The sequence below is a fragment of the Solanum pennellii genome, chromosome 11 (genome assembly GCF_001406875.1).
Source record: "Solanum pennellii chromosome 11, SPENNV200".
Lineage (NCBI taxonomy): Eukaryota > Viridiplantae > Streptophyta > Magnoliopsida > Solanales > Solanaceae > Solanum > Solanum pennellii.
In genome coordinates, this window is record NC_028647.1 from 59,425,614 (window position 1) to 59,438,480 (window position 12,867).

Here is a 12,867-nt window from a genome sequence, read left to right on the forward strand (position 1 = left end):
GAGGCAGCATCTCGATGGCCAACAGTTCTGTCTGCAAGGTGGTTGGGACAGGCTCGATCAAGATAAGCACACATGACGGTAGCTTCTGCACATTAAACGAGGTCAGGCACGTTCCATTGATGACGAAAAATCTGATATCTCTCAGTTCTTTGGACAGCAAGGGATTCAGCTAGTCGGGAAAAGATGGAGTCTTGCGGGTCTGGAAGGGTTCAAATCTGATTCTGAAAGGTGTCATGCGTGGTACTTTGTATTTTCTACAAGGTTCCACGGTTACAGGTTCAGCCCATGTTGCATCGTCAGAAGTTCACCAAGAGGATATGACTAAGTTATGGCACATGAGACTTGGTCATATGGGTGAAAGAGGGATGCAAATTCTGTCAAAGGAGGATCTTCTTGCTGGTCATAAGGTTAAGAGCCTAGAGTTTTGTGAACACCGTGTCTTTGGAAAACTACATCGCAACAAGTTTCCAAAGGCCATTCACAGAACAAAAGGCACACTTGATTACATCCATTCTGATTGCTGGGGTCCATGCCGTGTTGAGTCTTTGGGAGGCTACAAATTTTTTGTGTCCATTATTGATGACTACTCAAGGAGGACTTGGGTGTACATGATGAAGCATAAAAGTGAAGCTTTCCAGAAGTTCAAGGAATGGAAAATTTTGATGGAAAATCAAACAGGGAAGAAGATCAAGAGGTTGCGAACTGATAATGGACTGGAATTCTGCTGGTCTGAATTTTATCAATTCTGTAAGGATGAAGGGATTGCTCGACATCGTACAGTCATAAATACACCACAGCAGAACGGTGTAGCTGAGCGGATGAATCAAACACTTCTGGAGAGAGCAAGGTGCATGCTCTCTAATGCTGGGCTAGATAGAAGATTCTGGGCAGAAGCGGTTAGTACAGCTTGGTACTTGATTAACCGCGGACCACATACAAGCATACAGTGCAAAACACCTATGGAGAGGTGGTCAGGAAAAGTTGCTGATTATTCAAATCTGAAAGCTTTTGGTTGTACGGCTTACTATCACGTCAGTGAAGGTAAGTTAGAACCAAGAGCTAAAAAGGGAGTATTTGTGGGCTACGGAGATGGAGTGAAAGGTTTCAGAATCTGGTCTCCAGCAGAAAAGAGGGTTATTATGAGCAGGAACGTTGTCTTTGATGAAAGTTCTCTGCTTAGAACCATTGTGAAGCCTACAACTACGTCAGAAACTGGGAGTCTTGATAAACAGGTGGAGTTTCAAGTCATTCAGAACGAGAGCGATTTGAAAGAACCTGAAGAGGAGGATCAAGAGCCACAGACAGAAACTGATATTCCAGAATCTATGCCATCAGATATCCATCGGAGTATAGCTCAAGATCGGCCAAGGAGGGTTGGAGTTCGGCCACCTACGAGGTATGGTTTTGAGGACATGGTGGGTTATGCACTGCAGGTTGCTGAAGAGGTAGATACATCTGAGCCGTCTACTTACAAAGAAGCCATTTTAAGTTCTGATTCTGAAAAATGGTTTGCCGCTATGGGAGATGAGATGGAGTCCCTACACAAGAATCAGACATGGGATCTGGTCATACAGCCTTCGGGGAGAAAGATTATTACTTGCAAATGGGTTTTCAAGAAGAAGGAAGGGATATCACCAGCAGAAGGAGTCAAGTATAAAGCCAGGGTTGTTGCCAGAGGTTTCAACCAAAGAGAGGGAGTGGACTACAATGAGATCTTCTCACCAGTGGTCAGACATACTTCCATCCGAGTGTTACTAGCGATAGTTACACATCAGAATCTGGAGCTTGAACAACTTGATGTGAAGACAGCGTTTCTACATGGAGAGTTGGAGGAAGAGATATACATGACTCAGCCGGATGGTTTCCAAGTTCCAGGGAAGGAAAATCACGTCTGCAAGTTGAAGAAGTCCTTATATGGACTTAAGCAGTCTCCAAGGCAGTGGTACAAAAGGTTTGACAGCTATATGGTGAAGTTGGGCTATACTCGGAGCTCATATGATTGTTGTGTCTACTACAATAGGCTCAAGGATGATTCATTCATCTATCTGGTGCTTTATGTAGATGATATGCTGATAGCTGCAAAGAAGAAGTATGACATTCAGAAGCTGAAGGGTTTACTTAGTGCTGAGTTTGAGATGAAGGATCTGGGAGCCGCTCGGAAGATTCTAGGGATGGAGATCATTAGAGACAGAGAGAGAAGGAAACTTTTCTTGTCACAGAGAAGCTACATTCAGAAGGTCTTGGCGAGGTTTGGCATGTCTTCATCTAAGCCTATTGATACCCCCAGTGCTGCCAATATCCATCTCACTGCCATGTTCGCTCCACAGTCAGAAGAAGAGAAGGAGTATATGTCACGAGTCCCTTATGCCAGTGCCGTAGGAAGTTTGATGTATGCTATGGTCTGTACAAGGCCAGATTTAGCACATGCAGTCAGTGTAGTGAGCAGATTCATGGGACAACCAGGGAGAGAACATTGGCAGGCTGTGAAGAGAATTTTCCGGTACCTTAGAGGTACATCTGACGTTGGTCTCATTTATGGAGGTGATACTCAGTGCTTGGTTACTGGCTATTCTGATTCTGACTATGCTGGAGATGTTGACACAAGAAGATCGATGACTGGCTATGTGTTTACCCTTGGAGGATCTGTCGTCAGTTGGAAGGCAACTTTGCAACCTACAGTGACTTTGTCTACTACGGAAGCGGAGTACATGGCCTTGACAGAGGCTGCAAAAGAAGGGATTTGGCTGAAAGGGCTGGTTAGTGATCTTGGTCTGCATCATGATCAGGCTATGGTGTATTGTGACAGTTTGAGCGCAATTTGTCTAGCCAAGGATCAAGTCCATCATGAGAGAACCAAGCATATTGACGTAAGGTATCATTTTCTGAGAAGTGAGAAGAGAATCAAGGTGAAGAAAGTAGGAACTGCTGATAATCCTGCTGATATGTTCACAAAGCCGGTTCCACAGAGCAAGTTTCAACACTGTTTGGACTTGCTCAACATCAGAAGCTGTTAATTGCCCTGCGGGGCAACTCTGAGGAAGAGGGGGAGGCCTGGCACTATCATAGTGCGTCTGAAGAATCTGTTCGGAGAATTCAAGTCAAGGTGGAGATTTGTTGAATGCCTTGAATCGGACCCGTTACAAACAGAACGGTATACAATGTTGTTGTATTGGGCCCTTAATTATCTGTCAATTCTGTATTTTGGGCCCAAGCCTGTTAGGGCGTAGCTTAGCACTATATATAGACGCTATGGCAAACCCTATTCTGTAATTCTGTTCTTGCCTCTCCATAATAAAACTGCTCCCCCTCTTCCCCGTGGACGTAGCCAATTTATTGATGAACCACGTAAATCTATTGTCTTTGTTTTTCGCGTTTATATTTTCTCGTATTATCTCGAATTTCGCATAACATATATCACTTTTTATATTCATGAAACATATTTTTATAAATAATAAATTATTTTTAAAATTTATGTAAAATTTATTATTTTAACTACAACAAGCCAAACATCAATAAAAAATATTTTCAACATAACTTATCCTATCATAACTTATTTATTATAATTAATCTCGTAATAATTTAAATTCAAGCCAAACAACACCTAATTAAGTATTTAGTTCAATTTCTCCTTTTCTAGATTTTTGTAACTAATAAATAAATTATTCCTCAAGTCGCCATCTGATATTTATTGGTAGATAAACGTTACTCCCTCCATTTCAAATTTTTTGAATTGTCGAGGCCTTTTCTACCTTTAAGAAAAGAGGATCAAAACATAAATTAAGTAAAAAAAAATATTTTTATCCTTATTAATCAAATTTATAATTAAAATAACAAATATTAATTAATCATTGATTTTAATATTAAGAGCTCGTTCTAATTGACTTAAAAGTTGATCAAACCTACTTTTAAATAATTTTTTGACTTCAAAAAGTATTTGATAAATATAAAAACGGTAACAACTTAAAATAAGTTAAAAAGAGTTTGACAATGTCAAAATGACTTATAATAAGTTAAAAATAACGTAAAATAAATAAGGAATCAAAATTAGGTCTCCTACTACTATTTATTTTTTGACTTAAAAGTCATTTCAGTTTGACTTTTATTTTTAAGGGAAACTTACTTAAATATACTATAATAAAAAAAATATTTACCATTTATAGCAATAATATTTTTTTTAGTTGATCACTTTTTATTCAATTATAATTCAAGTTTAATATATATTACATAGAACAATTTATTATTCATATATAATACAAATTTTAATGATGAATAATAGATTTATCACACATTTAATACACTTATAATATAATGTGACAATTTTTTATTAAACAAACATGATATATTTCAAAAAACAATTATAATTTATATATATTATATACATGATTAACTTTTAATACATATTATTGATATAACACAAGATTGCTTTAAATGGTAATAAACAAAAACTATCGCTAAAATCAGTAATTATTTTTTAAAATGTATTATTTTATGTAATTTTTCCTATTTTTAACTTAAAAATTACTTTTTTAAGCCAATCCAAACGTGCTCTAACTAATGAAGGGTAAAATTAGAATAACACTATAAAAGTAAACTTGAAAACTGAACAATTAAGTTAATTTGAAAAATGAAAAAATGAAAAAAATGTCTCAACAATTCAATTAATTTGAAATTAAGGGCGTTATAGTACAATATTTTTAACTTCTATACTTCTTCCGTCCATTTTTTTTGGATCATATTGCTTTTTTCAAAAATTAATTTGCTTAATTTCTAAAATTAAATTAGATTATATTAATTCAATATCTAAACAAAATATTTAAATATAAAAAAATATTATAAATTGTATCTTTTTACATATCAAAATAATGACAAAATACATCAAATATTATCCATCAAAATTAGTATAATTTAATTTTAAGAGAGAAAATTAGGACAATTAAAAGTGAACGAAGAAAGTATTAGGATTAGCGTTTGTTTGGTTATAAGATGATTAAAAAAAATGTATTCATTAATTTTATGTAATATTAATACTTTATTTTGTACATTTTTCAATTTCACGTATGCTCTCTATTTCATATTATGTTATATATAACAAACATGTGTTAGTAAGGTATATATTTTTTGTTTATTTTTAATTGTCATTACTTTTTTTAATCATATTAATACGTAAGAAATCGTTATTTTTAATATTTTTTCATATAGATTTTAAATATCTAAATCTTTTTTTAAAATTATCAAATTAATGTAATATATTTTATATTTAAAAATTAATTAAATTAACTTTTGAAAAGTCCAACATCATAATTAATACTGGACAAATGAAGTATTAGTATAGTTTGTCCTTCAAAATCTTTTTCATATTTTTGTGAATGATATTTTATCAACAAATATTTTTCTTAAAAATTATCCCGTGCACGTTATTTAATACATCAAATAAAAAAGTACATAAAAATTCGATCTCAATATAACTAATATCATATACACCCATCAAATGACGGGGAATTTTTACCAAGAAGAAATTAATTATTATTTCTTTCCACTTTATCCTCAGTTAGCTAAATATTTTTTTATGCAATTACAAAAATCATCTTATTGAATAAGAATTACTTCTTTCATTCACCTTTTATTTACCATATTCATTGAAAAAACGTTAATAATTGATATGATGATGTTATCACATTAAATTTACTAATTAATACCTCTTCCATTTCACAAAAAATAATTTAATTTGACTTGATACAAAATATAAGAGTATAAAAAAGATTGTATCTTGTGGTTATAAATTAAAGTTAGGTTAAAAGTATAAAATTATCCTTTAATCTTATAACTTTAAACATGCTACGTAGAAAATTAAAGTTAAAATGTTATCAAAAAAGAAATATGTCATTCTTCTTAAAATAAACTAATAAGATAAATAGGTCTTTTTTTTAAAAACAGAGAATATTACTACATCTTAAAATATGATATAAAAAATAAGTAATTTATGGCAATTAAGATAAAACATGAAAATTGGTGTACATAACTAAAAAGTACGAATATAGCGATGCCTGGTTGGTGAAGGCACTACTTTTGTTTTGTTGTGCAACAAAAATAGTGTACTTAAATTCCTTCAATAAAATATGTTGGATCCCACTTTTAAGAATATAGATATAAAGAAGAGAGTCTTCGATACAAACGATTTTATTTTTTTTAAAAGTAGATTTAATAAAAATTATTTTCTTATGTTTATTATTATAAGTAAATAATAACATTATTCGATAGAAGATAAAGGATGAGAAGGTAAAAGAAATTATTTCCAAAAAAAGAATCTTTGATTAACTAAACTTTAGAAAATTAAAAAATATTTTCCTTTGCGTCAAACAAACCCTATGTATATTACTCTGATATAGGTAACGAGAAACCACAAAATTTCTTTGACATAGAGGTTAAAAGAGGGTAAAATTGTATAAATACAAATTACATGTGTTAAAACTCGTTTGAGTTGACTTAAAAAGAAATAACTTTTAAGTTGAAAACTAAAAAAACAAACTCAAACAACTTTTAAGTAAAAAATAAAGTAGGGAGAGACCTATTTTTATTTTTAACTTTTTAAAAAAAAAAGTAATTCTAACTTACTTTAAATTATTTTTAACTTTGTCAAACACTCTCTAATTTATTTAAATTATTTTTGATTTATTTTGATTTATTTTTATATTTGCCAAATACTTTTAGTAGTAAAAAAGATTTAAAAATAGCTATGACTAACTTAAAAATATTTAAGACCTTTGATCAATTACGATTTTATCCTGAAAAATGGGGATTTGGAATGATTTGTAGGGAGTGAGATTAAATTGGCTATAACAATGTTTGACAATTTTTTGAATTGAGAAAACACCATTAACAACTATTTTGGATCTTGAATTGAAATTTTAGTGTGTCAGTCGAATAGATTTTTGAAAAAGTATGAATGATTTGTATATATACATGAGTAATGGAAGTTTTTAAGTACTTGTATCTGTATTTAATGTATATGAAAACTGATTTTGTTTCACCAAGTATTGTATGAAATAAATGTACAATAGAGTTACTTGACATGTATAAGAAACAAAATCATTTTCATTAAAATGTCATAATCATGTATATATTATATATACGTCCATATACATTATTGATAAAATAATGTATACATTGTAGATCGATTTATTTTCAATCTCAATCAATTCAAATCGCCTATGAATAGTGTCAAAATTTTGACATGAGCCCCTCTCAATATGTCAAGTCTTTTGATATTGTAACGATCTATTATGTTATTATGTAATATATCCGCAATAAGATACTAAGTAAAAAAATTTGCATATAAAATCGAGTTTAAGATGGAATCAGTCCCATCTTGTTAACAAAAAATTTTAGAAGCGGGGAGATGGTGGGGGCACTGCCTAGGACTGTGCCATTTGTCCCTTGGTGTAACACCCCAAAAATTTCTAAACCCAGATCAGATCTTGAAAATAAAAAAGGAACTCATGAAATTGTAGAAAAAGGTTTATATAGACTCATACACAGATCACAAAAGGACCACTGGCTGAGAAAGGATCTGTGGGCTTGAACTCAGAAAATTGAAAATTTGGAGGTGAGTTTCACAGACCGTGGAACCGCATGTGAACGAAAATCCAAGAATTTAAGATCCTTGCCTTTCATGAGCAGAGGTACAACCTGTGGACGGGGTATACGATGCGCAGAGGCATCCATCGAAACGACCTTCAGATCCCAGAACTCCATTACTTTCATGGTCCGTGATGTGTTGTAAGACCCGTGGAAGGTAACCATAGAAGGTTTCCATCAGATTTTAAGTCAGGGTATTTGGTCTTTTTATGATATTTTAATTTCTAAACTACGTCATTTTGGTCTATTCTAAGTGGGAATAAAGGATTTTTTTCAACCTTAATCCCTCATTCTTTCATTACTCACCCAAAATCAATCTCTTACCTCTCAAGTCTCCTCTCATGTAAGAACTAGGGTTCCAAGATTCAAGTTTCCATTCCAAGAATCAAGACATGCTTCTTACTCCAGGTATGTGAGTATTTCATCAATTCCTTTCATTGAGCCCCAAAGAAATCTAAGAATTTCAAGTTTATGATTCTTACAAGCTATGATTTTCTATGATCTTCGTGGGGTTTTAAAACAAATTAGTTTTCTTCATGATCAGTCCCTAGTTGCATGTTTTACCCATGAATTTGCACGATTTTGTTGGTTAATTCATGAACTATACCATGCAAGTATTTTCATGACTCAAAATTATGCTATTTCATATTATATATCAAATTATCATATTTCTATGAATTAAATGCTTTCAGATAAAACATCTCTCAAATTATTTTTCAGATTATCATGATGTATATGTGATGCTTTCAAATAAAGTATCTTTCAATATGATTTTAGTCGTCATGATTTAGGAGATAATATGTATCAGTTATCAATATGTTTTAACTAGGAGTGGGCAAGGTGCAGTATGATATTTGAAAGTTTTGATACCATATTTTTAAAATTCGATTTAAAAAGTATAATACCATTACCATATCAATTTAATTCAGTATGGTTCAATATTTTAAAGTTGATTTAGGTATTCTATAGTATATTAAATTTATAACCTTAGTTTGTTCAACTTCAACTCATATATACTCGTATACAGTATTATAATTTTGACAATTAAAAAGGATCTCACTTGGGTAGAATTGATCATTCTAGGGCTGGTAGACTTCGATATTATCATGGATATGAATTGGTTCTTGCCATATCAAGCTATTCTCGATTGTTATGCTAAAATCGTAAACTTAGTGATACCGGCTGTCCCGAGAGTTATGTTGACGGGTACTAGTTGTCACAACTCAAAAGTCAAGGTCATGATGGAACACACCTCGAGAACCCTAAATGTGGCGTGTTAGACAAAATAAATTACACATACAAGATTTTCAAAGGGAAGTCTGACCATAACCGATAAGAAAACAACAGAAGCCCCTAAAGCCTGGAAGCAAAAGTATAAAGAGTATTTTATCATAATCAAGATTCCAAAATACATCTCAAATCTTGAAGGAAATTAAGGATTGTAAATGATAGATGGAGACCAATGGTGATCTAGAAAGCAGAATCTCACCACAATAATAAAAAAGAAGAGATCGCTAGATCTGATCGACCTCTACGAAGATCACCTAGACTAATATCTTCATCAAAGGAAATAGAATGAGTGAGTAAAATCTACATGTACTTAGTAGGTTAGATTGACTGAGTATAATCAACTAGTTAGACTTAAGAAATAAACTATGGAAAACTTCTATTTGCATGCAAAAATATCCCTCTCCAGTATCTGTGCTTCCAATTTATGTAACAAAAACATGAATAAAGTAAACACAAAAGGGTAGAGATAATATTCAAATAAACACATAAGCGAGTTATATAACACAACAAAGTTGGCCAATGCAAGGCACTAGATGGTGAAATAATGGAATGGTGTGGTGGAACCAAGTTCGTCATACAACCTGTTGTATACATCTTGCTACACTTCAACTTCCAAACAAGGACCCATGTTGGATTCGTAGTTCATATACCAATCTCATAATCTCATCAACTTTCCATCTAGCTTGTATTCAAGGATATATGTAAGGTATCACATTTTCTTTCACAAAAGATAGTATTTCTCCATTTTCTTGTATTTCCATGAATAATGGTAGACTGCATGAGGATGAATGTATCACAACACATAAAATACAAAGGCATAATCAGTTCATTAGGGATTTCAAATAGATTCAAGTACCCAAACTCAACAAGTCATGAAATACGTCATCAAATGATAGGGATAGTGAAGGAATCATTTGAAATCAATCTTTACCACTTAGAAAGTATTTCTTTCATTTTAGACGTTTGAAAAATTAAGTCCAGCCCCGAACTCAGTGTTTACATCCCTACTCTGTCAAAATAGGGCGAAACATCGCGGTAACTCGAAAATATATTAATTGATTCAATTTTAACAAAGTTTTAAAAATAAACGAGTTTTAAAAAGAGTCACCACCTAATTTTAGGAAAACTAGGAAACCATTAATAATTTACGAAACCAATTCGATTCTAGGTAAGGGGTTCAAGTTATTCCGAAGGGAAGGGGTTAGGCATCCTTCGGAATCCACAACTGTGGTTCCCGACTGAATTCATTTTTTTTTTCAAATTGAGGAAGAATATAATAATATACAAATATAATAAACATGCAATATACACAATAAAATAATAATCATCGGCCTAAAGTTTGCCTAACGTCAATATTCACAAAATAATGAAATAAAAGTATGATTCGAACTTCATTCGAATAATTCAAGGAGAAGCACCTCCGGGTACCTGTAAACACTTAGTAAAAGAGTTAGTGCCAAATCAATATAACTAAAAATGAATAACTTAAAAATAAAAATCCGTCTTATTAACATGGGAGGCCTTGGAAATCGACGGTAATTTCTTCATCGGCCAATTTCAACAACTAAAATTATATATTAACTTTAATTAAATTTCCGTCTTTTAAAATGGAAAGGCCTCTAAACCCGACGGATAGATTTTTCATCGGCCCATTTAACAAATATATTTAACTTGAACATCAACAAAACATAACAAACTTATCCCAAGAGAAACAACAACCAAACTAAACAACATACTTAGAAATGGAAACAACAATAACGTAATATATAAAAATTAAAAATAACATTAAAATAGAATAATAACAAAACCCTGAAAAGTTAAGATAGCAAATAGTTGACTAACAATTTTAAAATAATAATAATAATAAATAAATAAACATCAAACCGTAAAATAATGCTAATATTAAAACTACAATAAACACAAATATTAATTGACTTTTAGAACTACATTAAACTAAAAAACAAAACAAGCTACATATAATAAACAGAAAACATAAAAAAGCTGGGAATTAAATAAAACAAGGCTAAGAAAAAAAGTTTACCTGGTTCTGGGGAGCGAACCGGAACTACGAGTTTGAAGGAGACGACTCCACCTCCTCAACTCGAAAAACCACAAAAAACACTTTAAAATTTTTGAACTATGGGAACCAAGAATTCTCAAAATTTTATGAGTACTCTTTTGTCTTCCCCTCCCCATCCTCCTTTAGAATATTGAATGAAGTGGGTTATATAGAAACCCAAAAATCCTCAAAAAGGATAAAATACCGATGTGGGACTATTGCAAACTTGAAAATTGTTTAAGAGACAATGTGGGAAAGGCAAATTTTTTTTTTATTTTTTTTTGTATTTGACTCAAAATGTATGAATTTTAAAATCATCGGACCAAAATTTGCTATTAAATAAATAAAGCTCCAAATTCGCGAATTTTTAAAATGTTAGGCCAAAATTGGGTGTCAACACTCAGACATCTCAATGTAAAATAGAAGAATATTTACGTAACCCCTCGCTTTGTCAATTACTCAAATATAACAAGTTTTCAATAATAATTACCAGCTTCATACGAGCCTCTATGTCACGCCCTGAGGTACCCCCGAGACGTGGACACGGGACCTAGGACCATAGGTAATCCCAAGCTAACCCTGCTAGCATGATCATGAACATATTAAAGATAATAAACTAATGCGGAAGCTAAATCATAATTAAAATGAAAAGGTAGGGAATACCCATATACTATAACTGAGATATATGAAACTGATGAGCTTAATACAAAGAACATATTAACTCAATACTAAACTGAAACTAACTATGTCTGAAAATAGCCTCTAACTGACTAGAAATGCTGGGACAGGTCCCAGCTAAGTCAAGCAAAAACTGAAACTAAAGGACTAAAAATACAGAAAATAAACTCATGACTATTGTCCTCGGATAATGAGGACTCACTACTGATTCTGATGAACTGGAGATTAGGAATCGATCTAAGTGTAATCTAGATGCTGAGAACTTGGACCTACATCATGAGAAAATGTAGCGCACATATGCGTCAGTATTTGAAAGGTACTGAGCATGTATGATAGAGTAAAACTGAAATAAAATATAACTGTACAAGCACAAAAGCAAGTATAATATTCTGAACATGATATACTAAATTCTGAGCTAAGTGGATGCAATGATTTATAACATGCTGAGACTGATTACTAACTGAACTGTAAATATAGTCAATGCAATAGAGTCTGACTGAAGCGTGGGAACTACTAAATAACCGATAATAAAATCACATGAGCTAAATGTGGAATTCGATGTATACATCCCATCGAGAGGACCCAATATACTCTGCCATATGTATAAAGACATGCTAGAGCGATCACTTAACTGATGCCAACAGAGGGGACTTACAACCTACTTGGCTAGTAGTTTTAGGACTATTTGGATACGCTGAACCCTAGTCCAACTCGGTATTATGCTACTCCTAATGAATTAAGTGATTAACACATTATGGCTGAATTTCTGTAAATACTGGATAACTCAAAACTGAACATGCAAATTGCGAATGCAATAATTAGTTTGATAATGATGCATATATTTGAAGTAACTGAAATATCTGACCTAGCACGTGTAATTCAAGAACTTAAAGAAATACATAGCCAGAGTTCTGAAATTCATGCAATAAACTGAGTAATGACTACTAATTCATGATAATCTAACGAAGTTCTAGAAAGCCTAGGTCGAATCATGATAAGAGAATTAAGAATCTGACTGATATCTAAGGATCTAATGGGTGAAAAAAACCAACTACTGAAATCCCACATACCTTATGATGAATTTCACGGTGAAATCTTTAGATTTCATGGCTGGAACTGATGGAACCTTGCTGCTTCCTTGAACTAGGGTTCTTGACCTTTTTCTCCTCTCTTGCCTATAATTTTCAAAGTTTTGATTAATGATT